The sequence below is a fragment of the Aquarana catesbeiana genome, linkage group LG09 (assembly GCF_042186555.1).
Source record: "Aquarana catesbeiana isolate 2022-GZ linkage group LG09, ASM4218655v1, whole genome shotgun sequence".
NCBI lineage: Eukaryota > Metazoa > Chordata > Amphibia > Anura > Ranidae > Aquarana > Aquarana catesbeiana.
In genome coordinates, this window is record NC_133332.1 from 34,807,960 (window position 1) to 34,830,586 (window position 22,627).

The following is a 22,627-nucleotide window of genomic DNA, read 5'->3' on the forward strand; positions in this document are numbered from 1 at the left end:
CCTCCCTCTTCTATCCCTACCTCTGGAATTAATCGGAGGACCCTTACGATAATTTTTCGGGGTTTTGGGGGGGGCAGGTGGATGATACTCAATAGTCCCATGGTCTGTCGTATCAGCACTCCTAGATAGGAGTGATTGGGATTGGGGGTATTGTTGCTCCGAAACATCCATCTGACCTGGATCCTTTTCAGAAGCAGTAGGTCCCCCATCTACCGTTTGCCAGGAAAAGACACAACCACTTTTATAGTCATTGACATCCCTGGTATACTTTTTCTGTTTTTTAATTTTTTGATCCTTCTCTTCTTTTTCTAAGAGAGTTCTAAGGGCAGTTGAGTGTGTAGTATATTCAGAGGAAGACCTAAAGGATACCAACTTATCTCTGATCTCCTTTATCTCCCTGTCAATAGTCAACATCCTTGTTTTCTTTTTGTCTATTAGGAATTTTAAGAGGGAGATCCCGACCTCATTAAAATATCGGAACCAAGATTCCAGATCCAAGTCACCTTGTTGTGGAAACACATTCCACCTTAATCCCCTCGGAACCATATGCTCCTTGGAATACTGTTCCAGAAAAACAATATCCCAATCTAGATGTAATTCTGCAAGCATAAGGTTCTTAAGTCTGACAAACAGACCCCCTATCTCAGTGTCTGTTTTTAACAGTGTAAAAACACCCTCAGTATTAACTGAGCGGTTAGTGCGATAATCAAATACATCCATAGCGATGAATGCTGGAGGTAATGAGATATTTAAGTGGAGGCAGCACTATCTACGTCTAAAAAAGTATACAAAAATTCAAAAATTAATAATGCGCCAACCACAAAGCAAAGCAGCCAACACCACAATCAGACAAATTGTACAAAAATAAAATTAAAAACAAGTGTGGCGCTAAAAGAAAAGTGTCCTTTATTGGGCAAAGCCAAACAGAATGGTATCTGGAGGGCAAAATGCACAATAAAGATTATTAATGAAAAGAGTCCTGCAAGGACTAAGAATTAATTCCAGAAACAATACAACATGGATGGCTAAAAAATGAGTGAATCCATAAATTATGTACCGTGAAAGGTATAACTAATATGTGCTATAAGGAAACGGGTAGTATGAAAAGAGCCTCAAAATCCAAACAAAAGGAAAGGTCTTCATAAAACGCTGTGAAAAGTAAATATGATGTGCAACACTGACATATTGCACATGAAAAAACGGTATGTGTATGTGTGGGGGATTGTGCACAACACAAGTGTAATACAAATAAATATAAATTGGTATATAAAGAAAACAAATATGCTATTACAATAAAAAGTCCATCCAAATTGGAAAAATAAAGTGATGACACTAAGTCCAAATCATGTATTGGAAACAACGATCAGCAACCACTGAGTCAACTGAGACAGGACCAATGGATCCAAAGATGGCATCCACAAGTTGCGATCTTGAACATCTGTGTAAATGATGTAGGCAAAAATACCCTTACCGGATAGGATGGACTCCCAGTCAGCGACTTGAGAGTCAAACAAGCTTGTGTAAAAATATGGAGGGTAGTTCCTGGTCCCCGACAGCTGGAGGTATTAGAAGAGTGGCGATGTTCACCGACCTGATCACTCCGATCTCACCGACCCGTCACTCCATAGGTTGCAATGGTAGGTACCTATTGGGACTCCGGCTCCATAGGAAGGATGTCACTCCTCAGAGATGATGGGAAAAGAAAAGAGGCTTCCCCATAGTATAAATCAGCTAAAAAACCAGCTTTATTAAAATAAAATAATAAAAGCACTCAGGCCCTTATATAGCAAAATAATGAAAGTAGCGCTAAAATACAAATGGTGGCAAGACAGGCATCAAAAACCCTACGCGTTTCGTCCGATAGGACTTCTACTGGGGTGTATGCTCGTCTGCCACTTGTGCCTGTATATATAGATGAACTAATAATAATCAAAATGTGGCAGCTGTTCGCGCCATGTAAACCGTCACTTCCGGGTTGTAGGAAAATGGTGTCTATATCCACCCTGATCCAATCGTAACAAAGCTAGAGCCAACCCAAAACCAAGCCTCAGTATGGATAGGCTAATCGTAGTAGTGCCATATATCGCGTCATCAGACCGGGGTCCGGACATGGGTCACATGTTAGCATTGCACCTATAAGATGCCCAATATGGACAATACAATGTCCAATAGGGCATATCCGTGTACTTAACCAATCGCGGACAAGGAGTAGCGTCCTATCCGGAAATATGTTGAGAGCGTATGACGTCATTCCGGCGTACGTCCGGAAGTGACGTAAATACAGACGGTGGTGGACCGCAAAAGCGTTCCACAACTCATTCTAAAAAAATACATGACGGAAGTGTTAAACTTGGACCGCAATGCGGTTCAACTGTCAATAGAGAGACCAAGTAAATAGATGTGTTTGAAGACGCTGACATGGCACGAACATTGCTATACTCTGCAGTAAAACAGATACATAATCAAAATGGACAGTAAACAGTGATGTAACCCTACAGTCAAATACAATGTTGGAGTATATAAGTGAGTGTTAATATGAGAATGGTATAATTAAAAATACTTAAAAAGAAAAACGTCTATATATAGACGTATTAACTAAAAACTAAAAAACTAGAAAAATCCCAAAAGAAATGAAACAAATAATCAAAATTGATTAGATAATAAGGTAGTACGAAGAGAAAACCATATATAGAGCTAAAAAGATTTTCTTTTTTGAAAAGATTTTCTTTTTCCAAGGAAAGAGTCTATGGAACAAAAAGTGAACATAACCTCCATATTAGTTCAAAGGTGACTAAATACAGTGGCCAACCAAATAAGGGTTATCACCCAATCTGCAAGATTGATGATAATCGCGAGAGTCATTATTCAGCACATATTCAAAAAAAAAAAGAAGAAAGGGGGTGGTGTGTAGGCCTAAAAGAAAAAATATTGTCAATAAACGAAAAAGAAGTTATGACTGGTTAATAAAAGAATTGATATCCCATTCAATGTTAAGGCCAAATGGCGAATAACATTTAAGTTGGTGTATCCAGAAAGTTTCCAATCTGGACACACCCCTCTTCATTGATTCGCCCCTCCAATGAGGGGTGAATTTATCAATAACTTGGAACCGAGTTCCATTAGGGTCCTGATTATGACAATGTCTAAAGTGTTTGGGTACACTATGGTTTGTAAGACCTTTTTTAATGTTGGCTATGTGCTCGTTCCCTCTAATTGAAAAGGTACGTATCGTGCGCCCCACGTACTGTTTCCTACATGGACATGTGATCAAATAGACTACGTATCTGGTATCACATGTTAAAAAGTGTTTTATCTGGTACTCTTTCCCAGTGGAAGTGGAGACAAATGTCTCAGTCTTCCTCCGTCCGCAACTATTATGTACACAGACATTGCACCGTTTACAAGGGAAAAAACCTTTCATGTTGTGAAAGAAGGAGCGGGTTACTGGGGGGTCAGTGATATTGGGGGCAATCTGATTTCTGATGGAAGGGGCCCCTCTATAGATAACACCACTGCGTTCTGGAAGAACAGGGCCCAGAATGGGGTCGTTTTTAAGAACTCTCCAATGTTTTGCTACAATTTCTTTAATTTGTCTGTGTTGAATAGAGAAATTGGTTAAAAGGGACCATTTATGTTTATTGTCGGGACCACTTTTAGGTTTAACCGCTAACAGAGACTCTCTATTAATCTCGGCTATGTCAATAATTACGCTGTCAATTTCTTTGGGGTCATAACCTCTATCAATAAACCTGGACTTCAAAATCTGTGTTTGATGAAAATAATCCGTAAGAGTACTACAGTTACGCCTGATTCGTGTAAACTGACTACGTGGTACAGATTTTAACCAGGTAGCATGGTGGCAACTATCGACCGGAATATAACCATTCCGGTCGGTAGGTTTAAAAAATGTCTTAGTCTCCAAATGGTTGTCAACTACTAATATCTCCAAGTCCAAAAAATGAATCGCGGAAGGACTAACCTCATACTTCAACTCTATCCCAATATCATTATCATTTAATATACGCAAAAAATCATGCAGAGATTGGGTGCTACCCCTCCATAGGAGGAGGATGTCGTCTATGTACCTCACCCAGAGAACAAGCTCCGGGGGGTCAAGAGCATAGACGACATCCTCCTCCCAACGGGCCATAAAGATATTAGCCAGGCTCGGGGCGAACTTCGCGCCCATAGCCACTCCCTTCTGTTGGATAAAAAAATCACCATTGTACCAAAAATAATTATGTTTGGTAGCAAACCGTAGAAGGTCCATGATGAATCGCTGTTGAGTTTTGGGAATGGACTCTTCTCTAGACAGGAAGAGTTCAACTGCTGAAAAGCCTGCATGGTGGGGTATGGACGTATATAATGACGTAACGTCAGCTGTAACCAAGAGAAGATCACTAGTATAAATGATATTATTTAACTTAGAAATAGTGTCCTTGGTATCCTTTAGATATGATGGTACAGATTGAACAATAGGTTGTAAAAAGAAATCTATATATCTCCCTATGCGGGAAGTAATAGAATCAATGCCGCTGATGATAGGGCGGCCAGGAGGTTGTGTAATGCTTTTGTGCACTTTAGGTAAGTAATAGATTACCGGGATTCTTGGGGCCACCGGAACCAAAAAACTTTTTTCCTTATTATTCAGGATGCCCAACTGGAACCCCGTATCCACCAAGTCCACAAGTGATTTCTTATAAGTGGTTGTAGGATTAGTATAGATCCTCGAGTAAGTGTCAGTGTCACTCAGGATTCTAGTCATCTCTAGGTGGTAGTCGTTTTTGTCTAAAACGACTATCCCTCCTCCTTTATCCGCTGGACGGATAATTAGATCTTTCCGTTCGCACAATTTTTTAAGTCCAATTTTCAAAGTTGGATCATAAAACGATTTTTTTGTAGGTAATCTGTCTAGGTCTTGTAAGACCAAGTCCCGAAAAACCTTAATGGAGGGGGCAGTGGGGCCTGGAGGGTTGAAGAGGGAAGGGTTAGAAAGTCCTGAATGAACTATGTGGGAATTAACTTCAACTTTGGGTCTAGTGGGATTAGCAATAATATATCTTTGTACATTTAATTTCCGCACATATTTCTGCACATCTATAAAGGTACTGAATTTGTTTAATTTTTTCGGTGGGGCGAACTTTAAGCCCTTTTCCAGGACCGAAAGTTCCGCCTCAGATAAATCTGCTTTACTGAGATTAAATATCCCGCTTCCCTTTAAACTCGTTTTCTTTTGTCGGGAGCGCCTCCCCCCTCTGGTCCCCCGTTTCCTTCTATGGCCCTTTTTTGTCTCCCTGGTTCCCTGGGAAAATCCCCGTGATAGGGGGGGGCCAATTGTTGGTTATAGTTGAAAGGTGATCGATTATAATAGTTGGAATCGTTTTCTCTATAGGGATGATAGGAGTTGTGAGTCTCCCATGATCTCTCATTCCTCAAAGGGGAATACCTATTAAAAGTGCGCACAGGCGTTCTCTGTGGATAAGGGTGTTCGTAGTATTCATTATGTCTATCGTAATGGTTCTCTCTCCTAGGTGTAGCTCTTTGGTGGTACTGGTTAGAGGATGAATCTCTCTGTCCCCCGCCCCTCCCTCTTCTATCCCTACCTCTGGAATTAATCGGAGGACCCTTACGATAATTTTTCGGGGTTTTGGGGGGGGCAGGTGGATGATACTCAATAGTCCCATGGTCTGTCGTATCAGCACTCCTAGATAGGAGTGATTGGGATTGGGGGTATTGTTGCTCCGAAACATCCATCTGACCTGGATCCTTTTCAGAAGCAGTAGGTCCCCCATCTACCGTTTGCCAGGAAAAGACACAACCACTTTTATAGTCATTGACATCCCTGGTATACTTTTTCTGTTTTTTAATTTTTTGATCCTTCTCTTCTTTTTCTAAGAGAGTTCTAAGGGCAGTTGAGTGTGTAGTATATTCAGAGGAAGACCTAAAGGATACCAACTTATCTCTGATCTCCTTTATCTCCCTGTCAATAGTCAACATCCTTGTTTTCTTTTTGTCTATTAGGAATTTTAAGAGGGAGATCCCGACCTCATTAAAATATCGGAACCAAGATTCCAGATCCAAGTCACCTTGTTGTGGAAACACATTCCACCTTAATCCCCTCGGAACCATATGCTCCTTGGAATACTGTTCCAGAAAAACAATATCCCAATCTAGATGTAATTCTGCAAGCATAAGGTTCTTAAGTCTGACAAACAGACCCCCTATCTCAGTGTCTGTTTTTAACAGTGTAAAAACACCCTCAGTATTAACTGAGCGGTTAGTGCGATAATCAAATACATCCATAGCGATGAATGCTGGAGGTAATGAGATATTTAAGTGGAGGCAGCACTATCTACGTCTAAAAAAGTATACAAAAATTCAAAAATTAATAATGCGCCAACCACAAAGCAAAGCAGCCAACACCACAATCAGACAAATTGTACAAAAATAAAATTAAAAACAAGTGTGGCGCTAAAAGAAAAGTGTCCTTTATTGGGCAAAGCCAAACAGAATGGTATCTGGAGGGCAAAATGCACAATAAAGATTATTAATGAAAAGAGTCCTGCAAGGACTAAGAATTAATTCCAGAAACAATACAACATGGATGGCTAAAAAATGAGTGAATCCATAAATTATGTACCGTGAAAGGTATAACTAATATGTGCTATAAGGAAACGGGTAGTATGAAAAGAGCCTCAAAATCCAAACAAAAGGAAAGGTCTTCATAAAACGCTGTGAAAAGTAAATATGATGTGCAACACTGACATATTGCACATGAAAAAACGGTATGTGTATGTGTGGGGGATTGTGCACAACACAAGTGTAATACAAATAAATATAAATTGGTATATAAAGAAAACAAATATGCTATTACAATAAAAAGTCCATCCAAATTGGAAAAATAAAGTGATGACACTAAGTCCAAATCATGTATTGGAAACAACGATCAGCAACCACTGAGTCAACTGAGACAGGACCAATGGATCCAAAGATGGCATCCACAAGTTGCGATCTTGAACATCTGTGTAAATGATGTAGGCAAAAATACCCTTACCGGATAGGATGATTATAACTATCATCATATTTTTTTGCCACCTGTGTCCCATTGGGGAGATTTTCCTTCACTTCCTGTCCCATACGTAGCCAAAACAGGAAGTGAGAGGAAATTCCTCCAAAGTGAGGTAAACTAGTTGTCACCAGAACTAGTGCCCCTGTTGCAAGATTTCCCCTCTATTACTTTTTTGGGGACAACCCAAAATTTGGTATTTTTTTCAGTCTCAGGCCGGGTTCACAGCATGGGATCCGGTGGGTTTCTGTTCACTGGTTCAGGTGCGATTCTGAATTTTTGCCTGAATCTGCACCTGAACTGGACCCAAAGACACACAGGACCCTTTTGAAATGCAGACCACGACCATCCTGGATCTGTGTGAACCGATTCCATTGTGAGCCCGTCACACTTACATGTCATGCGAATTGGATGCGGAAAAATCTGCATCCAATTCGCACATACAGTGTGAACCCAGCCTCAGTAATAATGATCAAATAGAGAGAATGAATCTCCTTAACCCGGCACAGACAGCAATACAAACCTGACTAACATCTCCACTTTGTCCAAAACTATTTTTTTTGCCTTTAATTATACTGTACATTTAGATTACAAGGTAAGGTATTAAGGTATCCAAACAAAGAAAAAAGCTTGGGCTGAAGTTCTACCTTAACCACTTCAGCCCCGGAAGAATTTACCCCCTTCCTGACCAGAGCACTTTTTTCGATTCGGTGCTTTAACTTACAATTGCGCGGTTGTGCGACGTGGCTCCCAAACAAAATTGACGTCCTTTTTTTCCCACAAATAGAGCTTTTTTTTGGTGGTATTTGATCACCTCTGCAGTTTTTATTTTTTGCGCTATAAACAAAAAAAGTGACAATTTTGAAAAAACACATTTATTTTTGACTTTTTGCTATAATAAATATCCCCCAAAAAATATAAAAAAAACATTTTTTTTTCTCCTCAGTTTAGGCCGATACGTATTCTTCTACATATTTTTGGTAAAAAAAGTCGCAATAAGCGTTTATTGATTGGTTTGCGCAAAAGTTATAGCGTCTACAAAATAGGGGATAGTTTTATGTCATTTTTATTAATAATTTTTTTTTTACTAGTAATGGCGGTGATCACCGATTTTTTTTTTTTTGTGACTGCGACATTATTGCGGATAGATCAGACACTTTTGACACATTTTTGGGACCATTGGCATTAATACAGCGATCAGTGCTATAAAATTGCATTGATTACTGTAAAAATGTCACTGGCAGTGAAGGGGTTAACCTCTAGAGGGTGGGGAGGGGTTAAGTGTGTCCTAGGGAGTGATTATAACTGTGGGGGATGGACTAGAAGTGACACAACACTGATCTCTGCTCCCGATGACAGGGAGCAGACGATCAGTGTCCTGTCACTAGGCAGAACGGGGAGATGCTGTTTACATCGGCATCTCCCCATTCTTCTGCTCCGTGACATGATCACGGGTATCCCAGCAGCGATCGAGTCCACGGGTCCCACGGGCATGGTCACAGAGCTTGCGGCAGGCACGCGCGCATGGCAGGAAATTCAAAGTATCGTACAGGTACGTTACTTTGCTCAGCCGTGCCATTCTGCCAACGTATATTTGCTGACAGTGGTCGGCAAGTGGTTAAAGCTGAACTCCAGGATAATCAAATATGATGTACTGTAAATACAAGAGTCATGTGTATTCTTCCCTGAATCTTGGTGAGCTTTGTGCATTTCTTCCAGATCTGTTCAGTAATCCAGTGTGAGGCTTTACCTCTGTATAGGATATTGGTCATCAACCCTGTCCTCAGGACCCACTAACAGGCCAGGTTTTATGTATTACTTTGGGGAGATGCAGACTAGAATACTGCAATCACTGAGCAGCAAATGAGATCACCTGTGATGTTTTTCAGTTATCTTGCAAACCTGGCCTGTTAGTGGGTCCTGAGGACAGGAGTTGAGAACCACTGGTATAGGAGCTGCCGGTAATAAAGACCGCTCACTGCTGCTCTCTCTCCTTGTGCAGGGGACTGGTCTTGTCTCTGCCCCCTCCTGTAGTTTTTTGCAGGCAGCTTGTAATGGGTGGAGCCTGCTGGGTCCCTCCTACAGCTCTTTTCTCTGCTCTAGCTATGTACAGAACAGTGAAGATGTCACTGCTACTTTTCCATAGTAATATCTGGGTTTTCAAAAGCATTTGGGGCACATGGAATGGATTTATATCCTTTGTGGTTATTAGGAAATCTAATTAAATGAACATTTTTGTATCTGAAGTTGAGCATTAGGCACATTGAGAATTTTGGCTGTGTCACAGCTTATTGAACAATTATATTGTTTTATGGCTAGACCCTTCTCATCACCTCCTAGTTTAACTAGCCCCTTCATCCATAAATGCCTAATTTCTCTTGGATGTGGAAGGGTTAGATCCTCTGTCTGGATGTTATTGCCCCTTCTGTCCCCCTTTTAGGAGATCCCCCTCGCATAGGGAGCCCATGTGTCCTGGATTGCCCAGGATAGTACCGCATTTAGCAAGTCTGTCCCGGGCACCTTAATTCTGGGACAATACAGTGTCAGGGAATGATACTGACAGATTGAGCAAACCCCGCTGTAGTGCTGGTGCTCACTCTGCCTCCACCGCCACCTGATACTTTACTGGCCACTGGTTGCTAGAGCCGCCTGGCATCTAGCAACCAGTGATGTCATGGCTGCGACTCCCTGCTCAGCTCTCAAAGCGGAGGAATGGTTAACTTCCTCCTCCTCCATGCCTAGTGCTCTCCACTACACTGGATGACCCCCCTACTCTATCTTCTGGCAAGTGACACTGCATCTGGGCCTGGTGTCAGTGGGGGCCCCACTCACGGCATTGCAAAGAACCTGCCTGGAGTCTCTGCTACTTCACTTCCACTCACCACGGGGATCTCTACCATGCATCTGACCCTTCACAACATGGAGCAGCCAGCACCAGTAATCTTCCCAATCAGTGTTATTCTAGCAGGGGGGAACTGCCAGCCTCTGCCCACACCATAAAGGGACACATTAGGTTGGCAGAGGGAGTTGTAGGAGTTCTATAGAGCTGCCTGTTGGATGGATGAGCCTGAGCCTCCTTGTCAGTCACTTTCTTCACCTCCCCCCTCCCTAACCTGCCTGTTTAGAATGCTCCATGTTGGCCATGCTAGAAGAATCATAAATCACTGAGGCGACCATGAACGAGTGCTGGGGAGGGTGGGGGTGTACAGCTGTCAGTGTGTATGTACATGTCTACTGCCTGTGTGTGTGCTACACTGAGACATGGGACAACACTGGCTGTGTGCTGAGAGATCCCTCCCCCCACTGTATACACAGCATGTCACAGTACACAGAGAGACAGTCCCTGACCTGGACATCAGTCCCTCTCCTTCACCCACTACCGTGGATGGCATCTCCCTGATTAATAGGGACAGTCCCTGATTTATAAACAAACCCCTCTGTCCTTTTTTTTTATTGTCTTCTGTCCCTCTACCAGCTGTAACTATCATAGTTCTAATCCCTGTTTGGTAAGGACAGTCCCTGATGTACAGAGAAATCCATGTTATAGACAGTCCATTAAAGAAACATTCCTTGTGATCCACTTGCCCTCTGGAAGATTTACCCTCCTTCATGACCAGGCCATTTTTTGCAATATGGCACTGTGCTACTTTAACTGACAATTGTGCGGTCGTGCGATGCTGTACCCAAATATAAAATTGATGTCCTTTTTTCCCACAAGTAGAGCTTTCTTTTGGTGGTATTTGATCACCTCTGCAGTTTTTTATTTTATTATAAACAAAAAAGCTGACAATTTGGAAAAAAAACAATATTTTTTACTTTCTGCTATAATACACATCCAATAAAAAAAATATAGAAAAAAATTGAATTTATTCATCAATTTAGGCGAATATGTATTCTGCTACATGTTTTTGATAAAAAAAAAATCCCAATAAGCCTATATTGATTGGTTCGCACCCGTGTGGTTATAGCGTCTACAATCTCTGGGATATTTTATGGAATATTTTTTTTTCTACTCATAATGGTGGCGATCAGCGACTTATAGCGGGACTGCAATGTTGCAGTGGACACATTTGACACACTACATCTGGTGGCAGGTAACAAGCACAGGGTTCCCACTGATTCTACATTATGGTGAGTTGAACTATTTCATTATATATTACAATGTAGTAATAGAAATAATAAAGCAATAAAGGCCCTTAGTAGAGAAAAGAATGGCATGAACCCCCGCTATATTTTGCTTTTATATTTATCTCCTATTGCATATTTACTTCCTATTGCAGACAGATTACATGTAGGGCCAGTTATCTGTCCTTAGCCACAGGTATGTGAGGATAAATGTGAAGATCTGCTGATAAATGCAGCGACTGTCATTGCTAATCATGGACCCACTACTGGACCTTAACCACTTGCCGACCAGCCGCCATCATTATACCGCAGCAGGTTAGCTCCCCTGTGCGAATCGTCGTAGGTGTACGTCGGCTGCTATAAGAGTGATAGGGGGCACGCATGCGATGTCCACCAGCCACCCTCGATCGCTTCACAGAGAGCCAGAATGGGGATCAGTGTATGTACACAAACAGATCCCCCTTCTGTCAGGGGAGTAGAGAGAGAGATCTGCTGTTCCATTGATCAGGAACAATGATCAGTCTCCTCCTCCAGGCAGTCTCATCCCCCCCACAGCTAGAAACACCTCCCTAGGACACATTTAACCCCTTGATCGCACCCTAGTGTTACTCCCTTCCCTGCCAGTTACATTTATACAGTAATCAGTGGCTATTAGCTCTGATCGCTGTATAAATGTTAATGGTCCCAAAAAAGTGTCACAAGTGTCCGATCTGTCCGCCGCAATCCCGCTAAAAATCACTGATCACCGCCATTACTAATAAAAAATAAATAAATAATAAAAATGCCATAAATCTATACCCTATTTTGTAGATGCTATAACTTTTGTGCAAACCAATCAATATATGCTTATTGCAAATTTTTTTACCAAAAAATATGTAAAAGAATACATATTGGCCTAAACCGATGAAGAAATTTGTTTTAATTATTTTTTGGGATATTTATTATAGCAAAAAGTAAAAAATATTGTTTTTATTTTTTCAAAACTGTCGCCCTTTTTTGTTTATAGCACAAAAAATAAAAACCGCAGAGGTGATCAAATACCACCAAAAGAAAGCTCTATTTGTAAGAAAAAAGGATGTCAATTTTGTCAATTTTGGGTACAACGTCGCATGACCGCACAATTCTCAGTTAAATTGACACAGTGCTGTATCGCAAAAAATGGCCTGGTCATTAAAAGAGAAGTGTGTTGTTTTTTTTTATTTTTTTTTTATTTTTTAACCCATCATACTTACCTAGGTGGATGCTGCATCTTTCCCTGCCACCTCTGCACTGAGAACCGAGCCATCGAACACTGCCGATGGCTTGCTTAGCTGCTGACTGTCAGTCAGTGGCTCTCCACTCTGCCCCCCCCATGCTCACTGGAGCATTGAGCTGTGGAGGGGCAGGGAGCAGCCGTCTCAGGCTCTCAGCGGCTGGTTGATAGGCTGAGGTGGGTATCAGTCCAGGCACCTGGCAAATCCAGACTTTATTGTCGGGATGACATGCTGCCTGGACTGATTCCAGTGATGTCAGCAGAGAGAGGACTTCAGATCACTCTCTGCTGAAAATGGGTCACAGGAGTGCAAAACGAATTGCACGCCTGTGACTAGGGATGAGCTTCGAGTTCGAGTCGAACTCATGTTCTACTCGAACATTGGCTGTTCGCAAGTTCGCCGAACAGCGAACAATTTGGGGTGTTCGCGGCAAATTCGAATGCCGCGGAACACCCTTTAAAAGTCTATGGGAGAAATCAAAAGTGCTAATTTTAAAGGCTAATATGCAAGTTATTGTCAATAAAAGTGTTTGGGGACCTGGGTCCTGCCCCAGGGGACATGGATCAATGTAAAAAAAAGTTTTAAAAACGGACGTTTTTTCAGGAGCAGTGATTTTATTAATGCTTAAAGTCAAACAATAAAAGTGTAATATCCCTTTAAATTTCGTACCTGGGGGGTGCCTATAGTATGCCTGTAAAGGGGCGCATGTTTCCTGTGTTTAGAACAGTCTGACAGCAAAATGACATTTGGAAGGAAAAAACTCATTTAAAACTACCCGCGGCTATTGCATTGCCGACAATACACATAGAAGTTCATTGATAAAAACGGCATGGGAATTCCCCACAGGGCAACCCCGAACCAAAATAAAAAAAAAAAAATGATGTGGGGGTCCCCCTAAATTCCATACAAGGCCCTTCGGGTCTGGTATGGATATTAAGGGGAACCCCAGCCAAAATTTAAAAAAAAAATTGACGTGGGGTTCCCCCTAAATTCCATACCAGACCCTTCAGGTCTGGTATGGATTTTAAGGGGAACCCCGCGCCAAAAAAAAAAAAAAAAACGGCGTGGGGTCCCCCTAAAAATCCATACCAGACCCTTATCCGAGCACGCAACCTGGCAGGCCGCAGGAAAAGAGGGGGGGACGAGAGTGCGGCCCCCCCCCTCCTGAACCGTACCAGGCCACATGCCCTCAACATTGGGAGGGTGCTTTGGGGTAGCCCCCCAAAGCACCTTGTCCCCATGTTGATGAAGACAAGGGCCTCATCCCCACAACCGTGGCCGGTGGTTGTGGGGGTCTGCGGGCGGGGGGCTTATCGGAATCTGGAAGCCCCCTTTACCAAGGGGACCCCCAGATCCCGGCCCCCCCCTGTGTGAAATGGTAAGGGGGTACTTACCCCTACCATTTCACTAAAAAACTGTCAAAAATGTTAAAAATGACAAGAGACAGTTTTTGACAATTCCTTTATTTAAATGCTTCTTCTTTCTTCCTTCATCTTCTTCTTCTTCTGGTTCTTCTGGCTCTTCTGGTTCTTCCTCCGGCGTTCTCATCCAGCATCTCCTCCGCGGCGTCTTCTATCTTCTTCTCCTCGGGCCGCTCCGCACCCATGGCATGAGGGGGGAGGCTCCCGCTCTTCTCTTCATCTTCTTCTTCATCTTCTTCTTCATCTTCTTCTTCTTCTTCTTCTCTTCTTCATCTCTTCTTCCTTCTTCATTTCTTCTGCGGGCCGCTCCGCATCCATGCATGGAGGGAGGCTCCCGCTGTGTGACGGCGTCTCTTCGTCTGACGGTTCTTAAATAACGGGGGGCGGGGCCATCCGGTGACCCCGCCCCCCTCTGACGCACGGTGAATTGATGGGACTTCCCTGTGACGTCACGGGGAATGCCACAGGGAAGTCCCGTCATGTCCCGTGCGTCAGAGGGGGGCGGGGTCACCGGGTGGCCCCGCCCCCCGTTATTTAAGAACCGTCAGACGAAGAGACGCCGTCACACAGCGGGAGCCTCCCTCCATGCATGGATGCGGAGCGGCCCGCAGAAGAAATGAAGAAGGAAGAAGAGATGAAGAAGAGAAGAAGAAGAAGAAGAAGATGAAGAAGAAGATGAAGATGAAGAAGAAGATGAAGAGAAGAGCGGGAGCCTCCCCCCCATGCCATGGGTGCGGAGTGGCCCGAGGAGAAGAAGATAGAAGACGCCGCGGAGAAGATGCTGGACGAGAACGCCGGAGGAAGAACCAGAAGAGCCAGAAGAACCAGAAGAAGAAGAAGATGAAGGAAGAAAGAAGAAGCATTTAAATAAAGGAATTGTCAAAAACTGTCTCTTGTCATTTTTAACATTTTTGACAGTTTTTTAGTGAAATGGTAGGGGTAAGTACCCCCTTACCATTTCACACAGGGGGGGGGGCCCGGGATCTGGGGGTCCCCTTGTTAAAGGGGGCTTCCAGATTCCGATAAGCCCCCCGCCCGCAGACCCCCACAACCACCGGCCACGGTTGTGGGGATGAGGCCCTTGTCTTCATCAACATGGGGACAAGGTGCTTTGGGGGGCTACCCCAAAGCACCCTCCCAATGTTGAGGGCATGTGGCCTGGTACGGTTCAGGAGGGGGGGGGGGCCGCACTCTCGTCCCCCCCTCTTTTCCTGCGGCCTGCCAGGTTGCGTGCTCGGATAAGGGTCTGGTATGGATTTTTAGGGGGACCCCACGCAGTTTTTTTTTTTTTTTTGGGCGCGGGGTTCCCCTTAAAATCCATACCAGACCTGAAGGGTCTGGTATGGAATTTAGGGGGAACCCCACGTCAATTTTTTTTTTAAATTTTGGCTGGGGTTCCCCTTAATATCCATACCAGACCTGAAGGGCCTTGTATGGAATTTAGGGGGACTCCCACATCATTTTTTTTTTTAAATTTTGGTTCGGGGTTGCCCTGTGGGGAATTCCCATGCCGTTTTTATCAATGAACTTCTATGTGTATTGTCGGCAATGCAATAGCCGCGGTAGTTTTAAATGAGTTTTTTCCTTCAAAATGTCATTTTGCTGTCAGACTGTTCTAAACACGGGAAACATGCGCCCCTTTACAGGCATACTATAGACACCCCCCAGGTATGAAATTTAAAGGGATATTACACTTTTATTGTTTGACTTTAAGCATTATTAAAATCACTGCTCCTGAAAAAACGGCCGTTTTTAAAACTTTTTTTTACATTGATCCATGTCCCCTGGGGCAGGACCCAGGTCCCCAAACACTTTTATTGACAATAACTTGCATATTAGCCTTTAAAATTAGCACTTTTGATTATTCATGTTCGTGTCCCATAGACTTTAACGGTGTTCGCGTGTTCGAACAAATTTTTTTCCTGTTCGCATGTTCTGGTGCGAACCGAACAGGGGGGTGTTCGGCTCATCCCTACCTGTGACCCATAGGAGAAGCCAAGCCAAACAAGCTCAGGCTGGACTTATTATTTAACCGCTTGCCGACCGCCTCACTAGGATATATGTCGGCAGAAGTGCTCGTACAGGTAGAATCATGTACCTGTACGTTCCCTTTAAGAGGCGGCCAGCGGGCACATGCGCATGCCCGTGGCAAGCTCCGGGTCGCGGGGCCCGCAGAGTAGATCGCCACGGGGATACCCGCGATCGCCGCATGGGGAGGAAGAACAGTCAGATGCTGATGTAAACAAGCATCTCCCCGTTCTGCCTAGTGACACTGTCACTGATCTCTGCTCCCTGTCATCGGAGCAGAGATCAGTGACGTGTCACACACAGCCCAACCCCTCCACAGTTAGAAACATGCCCCTAGGACACACTTAACCCCTCCCCGCCCCCTAGTGGCTAACCCCTTCACTGCCAGTGTCATTTACACAGGAATCAGTGCATTTGTATAGCACTGATTGCTGTATAAATGACAATGGTCCCAAAAATGTGTCAAAAATGTCCGATGTGTCCGCCATAATGTCGCAGTCACGATAAAAATCGCTGATCGCGGCCATTTAAAAAAAAAAATTATTAATAAAAATGCCATAAAACTATCTCCTATTTTGTAAACGCTATAGGTTTTGCGCAAACTGATCAATAATCACTTATTGCGATTTTTTTGTACCAAAAATATGTAGAAGAAAACATATCGGCCTAAACTGAGGAAAAAAAATCGGTTTTTTTATATATTTTTGGGGGATATTTATTAAAGCAAGAAGTAAAAAATAATGTGTGTTTTTCAAAATTGCCACTTTTTTTGTTTATAGCGCAAAAAATAAAAACCGCAGAGGTGATCAAATACCACCAAAAGAAAGCTCTATTTGTGCTATTAGATTGTAAGCTCTTCTGAGCAGGGCCCTCTTAATCCTATTGTATTGTATTGTATTATAACTGTATTGTCTCCCTTTTATATTGTAAAGCGCTGCGTAAACTGTTGGCGCTATATAAATCCTGAATAATAATAATAAATAATAATTTGTGGGACGTCAATTTGGTTTGGGAGCCACGTTGCACGACCGCGCAATTGTCAGTTAACCCCTTCCCGATGACCATACGCAGATGTGCATACTCGGCTTTCCGGGGTTATACTGGGATGATGCCTGCAGCTGCGGGCATCATCCCGGTATAACCCCGGAAAGCCAAGTACGCACATCCGTTGTTTAGAGCCGGCGATCGCCTATCGGCTGTTATACCGGAGGAGCGGGAGGGGACGCCACCCCCTCCCGCCGCACGGGAGGCCTTGCGGATTGCTCCGGTGGCTGGGGGCGGGCTGGAGCGAAGCCGTGAATGGCTTTGTTCCAGCCTTCTAATTGTAAACGTGGAAGCAACGTCACTTCCCGTTTACTCGACTGCCAATGGCACCGGTTTAAAAAAAATACACAGTATTCAGAATCGCCATTTTCGGTGATCTGAATACTTTGAAGTGCAAAGGAAGGATTGGAGGTCTTTAAGACCCCCGATCCCTCCATAAAGAGTACCTGTCACCACCTATTACTGTCACAAGGGATGTTTACATTCCTTGTGACAACAATAAAAGTAAAAATATTTTTTTTTTCAAACACAATTTAGAAGTATAAAAATAAATTAAATAAATAATATATATTTTTTTTAAAGCACCCCCGTCCCCGCAGGCTCGCGCAGCGAAGAAAACGCATACGGAAGTCGCGCCCGCATATGTAAACGGTGTTCAAATCACACATGTGAGGTATCACCAAGATCGTCAGAGCGAGAGCAATAATTCTAGCACTAGACCTCCTCTGTAACTCTAACCTGGTTACCGTAAAAAAAGCGTTGCCTATGGAAATTCATAGGTACCATAGTTTGTCGCCATTCCACGAGTGCGTGCAATTATAAAGCGTGACATGTTTGGTATCTATTTACTCAGCGTAACATCATCTTTCACATTATACAAAAAAATTGGGGTAACTTTACTGTTTGGATTTTTTAAAATTCATGAAAGTGTCCCTTTTCCAAAAATTTGCATTTAAAACACCGCTGCACAAATACCTTTGTGATATAAAATATTGCAACAATCGCCATTTTATTCTCTATATTCTCTGCTAAAAAATATATATATATAATATTTGGGGGTTCTAAGTAATTTTCTAGCAAAAAATACGGATTTTAACTTGTAAACAGCACATTTCAAAAATAGGCTTAGTCATGAAAGGGTTAAAGCGACGCAGTGCCGAATCTCAAAAAGTGCTCTGGTCAGGAAGGGGGTAAATTCTTCCGGGGCTGAAGTGGTTAAGGGGGCAAATCCCCCCGGTCCTTAAGTGGTTAAATAAGCAGTGTGAATAATGCCTAACACTGTTACGATGGCCACAAACACTTTGATCATTGATCAATTTTTCTTCCAATTGATCTCTTCTGATAGAAAAAAATCATAATCTAATCAACAATCCATTTGTTCAGTGTGCCACACATGGGGAAAGGGATTTCAGTTCATTGTTAAGACTTGATCTTAATTTATCAATAAGTAATTAATCATATATTGGGTTACCATGTAATCTCATAATCTGATCCTTAAAAAATACTATAATAGATAAAAATACATAAATACAAATTCATGACCAAATAATCTCAGTGCTGGCTGATCATCTCAGTGTGACTAAATCTGATCTATAGTGATCGGAAAGAAAGTTATGGTCATTCATAGTTACATAGTTAGTCAGGTTGTTAAAATATTATTCCAAATTCATAATTCGGCACTTATAGGTGTTATATTCATGGCAAGCTTGCAAAACATATTTGGTTTTATGATTAGTCATGATTAGTAATAAATAGAGTATTATGTGTGAATGACCTTGATCAATTGATTTGATGGGATTCTTCATCTAAAGCTGAGCATTGCTGTATGTTTCTGGTGTAGCCAATTTGAGTATGACATATAGGCCCCTTTCACACTGGGGCGATTTGCAGGCGTTATTGCGCTAAAAATACCGCCTGAAAACCGCCCCTAAACAGCCTCCGCTGTTTGTTCAGTGTGAAAGCCCGAGGGCTTTCACACTGAAGCGGTGCACTGGCAGGAGAAGAAAAAATCTCCTGCAAGCCGTATCTTTGGAGCGGTGAAGGAGCGGTGTATTCACCGCTCCTAAACCGCTCCTGCCAATTGAAATCAATGGGACAGCGCAGCTATACCGCAGCTATAGCCGCGCTGTATGGGTGGTTTTAACCCTTTTTCGGCCGCCAGCGGGGGGGTTAAAACCGCACCGCTAGCGGCCGAATACCGCGGTAAAACAGCGCTAAAAATAGCGCTGTTTTACCGCCGACGCCCCCTACCGCCCCAGTGTGAAAGGGGTCATAAGGTATCTTGGTATAGAATGTCACGAGAAGACAAGAATAGACCTCCAGAATAGACCAGTATTTATGTAGTGAGAGAAATAATATATTTGTTTATATCCTGTTAAGTTTAGTGTAGTTCCAGTCATATTAATAAGTATTACTATATAGTTACTTAATGTAGTTAAAGTTTGGTAATATGTGTTCATATTATGTAGATATTTGGTTATATGACATTACATGTTCAGCACATTACTTGTATGGAGTGTTACATGTGGGCTTGTCAATCGTCTACCATATATGACTCTGAGTTAGAACCTCCTTCTGTATATCATATTGCTGAAGTTAGCAGAAATGAATATGTGCCATACAAGGTTCTAAGTTTTTGTGAGGTTATGATGTTCACATGTAACATATAAAGCCAACGTTTCTATACTGAAGGGAGACAGACACACCCTCTAGGAGGTATGACACTGACATATTCACACGAAGAGTCTTACAAGTTGGGACAGCTAAATTCTGCCAGAAGTCTGAGAACGTCATTTCCTGCTTCTTCTTGAACGACACAAGACAGCATGGAGACAGGAGGGCAGCAGCCATGAAGCACACATGTTTTCATAATCTTATTTAGGGCTGCAACTAACGATTATTTTCATAATCGATTAGTTGGTCGATTATTGTTTCAATTAATCGATTAATCGGTTAATAACATTAAAAAAAAAAGCGTGGTGTATAATTTAGTTAATATGTAAAGTTTTTTAAAAAAAACTGTTTATTCTTAAATATCTCTATGCCATGGTAAATATAAACAACCAACTATATGGTTAGGGAGCAAAATATTGAATCCACTCTGAGAATAACAGACAGAAGAGAGATACTGTATATACACTATTAGAGGAGAAATAGTTTTTTGGCCAATTTGTTGTTGGGCAGATTAAAAAATACAAATTGCTGCAAAAACGCATTACATGCTTTTCTGCAGCTTCTCCATTGAAGTATATTGAACCAAAAAAGCACTGTTTTGCGTTAAAAAAAAAAGTCCCTGACCCTTTCCAAATACGCAGCGGCTAAAAAAAGCATAGATGTGAACGTGTCCCATAGAAAACCATGTTAAATGAACTGTAGTGTGTTTCTGCAAAAAGCACCAAAAAACACAAAGATGAGAACCAGGTCTAAGACGTTTAGTAACATAATGGGGTTAAAAAAACTAAAATTAGCCCTTTATAGTACAAAAAAAGCAAATCATCACTACTGTAAGGGGTTCACTTTTTTACTGTAGAACTGTGAAAGTAATATTTACAGTAGCGATTATTTGTTCTTTTTGTACTATAAAGGGCTAATTTTATTATTTTTAACCCCATTATGTTACTGGCCGATTAATCGATTATGAAAATAGTAATCGATTAATTTCATAATCCATTAGTTGTCGATTAATCGATTAGTTGTTTCAGCCCTAATCTTATTACAGCTTTATAACTTTTTATTCTATTTCATATATTTTTACCCACACTGAACTGAACTATTATACTTTTTACATTGTATTTATGATGTCAACTGTGTGAAAATAAACTCACACTTTGCTTTAAGTCAGTATGACTATCAATGCTATTCATCCGGAAATGCCTCTGAGATACAAGAATATTAGATATTAATATTATTCTTCACAGGTTAAAAAAGACACAAAAAGAACACAATCAAACAATCCCATATACACAATCCTATACCCACAGTTGACCCAGAGGAAGGCGAAAAACCCCAGCAAAGCATTCTCCAATTTGCTACAGCAGGGGATAAAATTCCTTCTTGATCCCAGAGAGGCAATCAGATTTTCCCTGGATCAACTTTACCAATAAATGTCAGTACCTAGTTATATTCTGTACATTTAGGAAAGTATCCAGGACTTTTTTTAAAGCAATCTGCTGAGCTTTCCAGAACCACCTCTGGAGGGAGTCTATTCCACATTTTCACAGCTCTTACTGTGAAGAAACATTTCCATATTTGGAGATGAAATCTCTTTTCCTCTGGGCGTAAAGAGTGCCCCCTTGTCCTCTGTGATGACCTTAAAATAACTCAACACCAAGTTCACTATATGGACCCCTTATGTATTTGTACATGGTGATCATATCCCCCTTATTCCCCTCTTCTCAAGAGTGAATAAATTCAGTTCCTCTAATCTTTCCTCATAGCTGAGCTCCCCCATGCCTCTTATCAGTTTGGTTGCCCTTCTCTGCACTTTCTCCAGTTCCCCGATATCCTTTTTGAGAACTGGTGCCCAAAACTGAACTGCATATTTCAGGTCTTACTAATGAGGTCTTACTAATGATTTGTACAGGGGGGGCAAAATGATATTTCTTGCTCTGGAGTCCATTCCTCTCTTAATACAAGAAAGGACTTTGCTTGCTTTGGAAACCGCAGCTTGGCATTGCATGTTATTATTGAGCTTATGATCTACCAACACCCCCAGATCCTTCTCCACCATGGATTCCCCCAGTTGTCCCCCCCAATATGTATGATGCATGCATATTCTTGGCCCCCAAGTGCATAACTTTACATTTCTCAACATTAGACCTCATTTGCCATATGATTGCCCAATTAAACAGTGCATTGAGGTTGGCTTGTAAATTGGAGACATCCTGTAAGGACGTTTTTCCACTGCATAGCTTGGTGTCATTTGCAAAGACAGAAATGTTACTTTTATATCCAGACCCAATATCATTTATAAAAAGTAAGGGTCCCAGCACTGAACCTTGGGATATACCACTGATAACCTTAGACCATTCAGAGTAAGAATCATTAACCATTACTCTCTGAATTCTGTCTTTTAGCCAGTTTTCTATCCATTTACAAACTGATATTTCCAAGCCTGTAGACTTTACCTTACACATGAGCCGTGTGTGCGGAACTGTGTCAAATACTTTTGCAAAATCCATGTGTACCACGTCCACAGCCATCCCTCTGTCCAAGGTTTTACTTACCTCCTCATAAAAAGAAATCAGATTTGTCTGACTACTTCTGTCTTTCATGAATCCATGCTGTCTGTTGCTTAAAATATATTTTTCCAGCAAAGAACTCGTCTATGTGGTCTTTTATTAAATGCTCCAGTATCTTCCCGACTATAGAAGTTAAACTAACAAGGTCTATAGTTACTTGGTATTCAACTGTTTGCTGATCACTTTGATCAAATGGCACACTGATTGGATAATAAAATTAAAACGACTATTACTGTGTCAAAATACAAATGAACCCTTTTGCTTCTGCAGCTTTTTTTTAGACACAGATTAAAATACTTAAAACACTGAAAATTAGGGATGCACAAATATATTGGCCACAAAAAATTATCAGGCAAAATAGGGTTATCAGAGTTTTGCCGTTAGAAAAAGAAAGTGCTGATAACAGCCTGCTGCATCCAAAATTGCGCCTCATTGACTTCAATGTAAAAA

At 41.9% G+C, this 22,627-nt stretch overlaps 1 protein-coding gene across 2 annotated transcripts in view; it reads left to right on the forward strand.

Moving 5' to 3' along the window:
• Nucleotides 1-22,627, forward strand: part of LOC141107490 (class I histocompatibility antigen, F10 alpha chain-like) — a 119,266-nt gene that overhangs the window by 20,993 nt on the left and 75,646 nt on the right. The gene's annotated exons all lie outside the window — the stretch shown is intronic.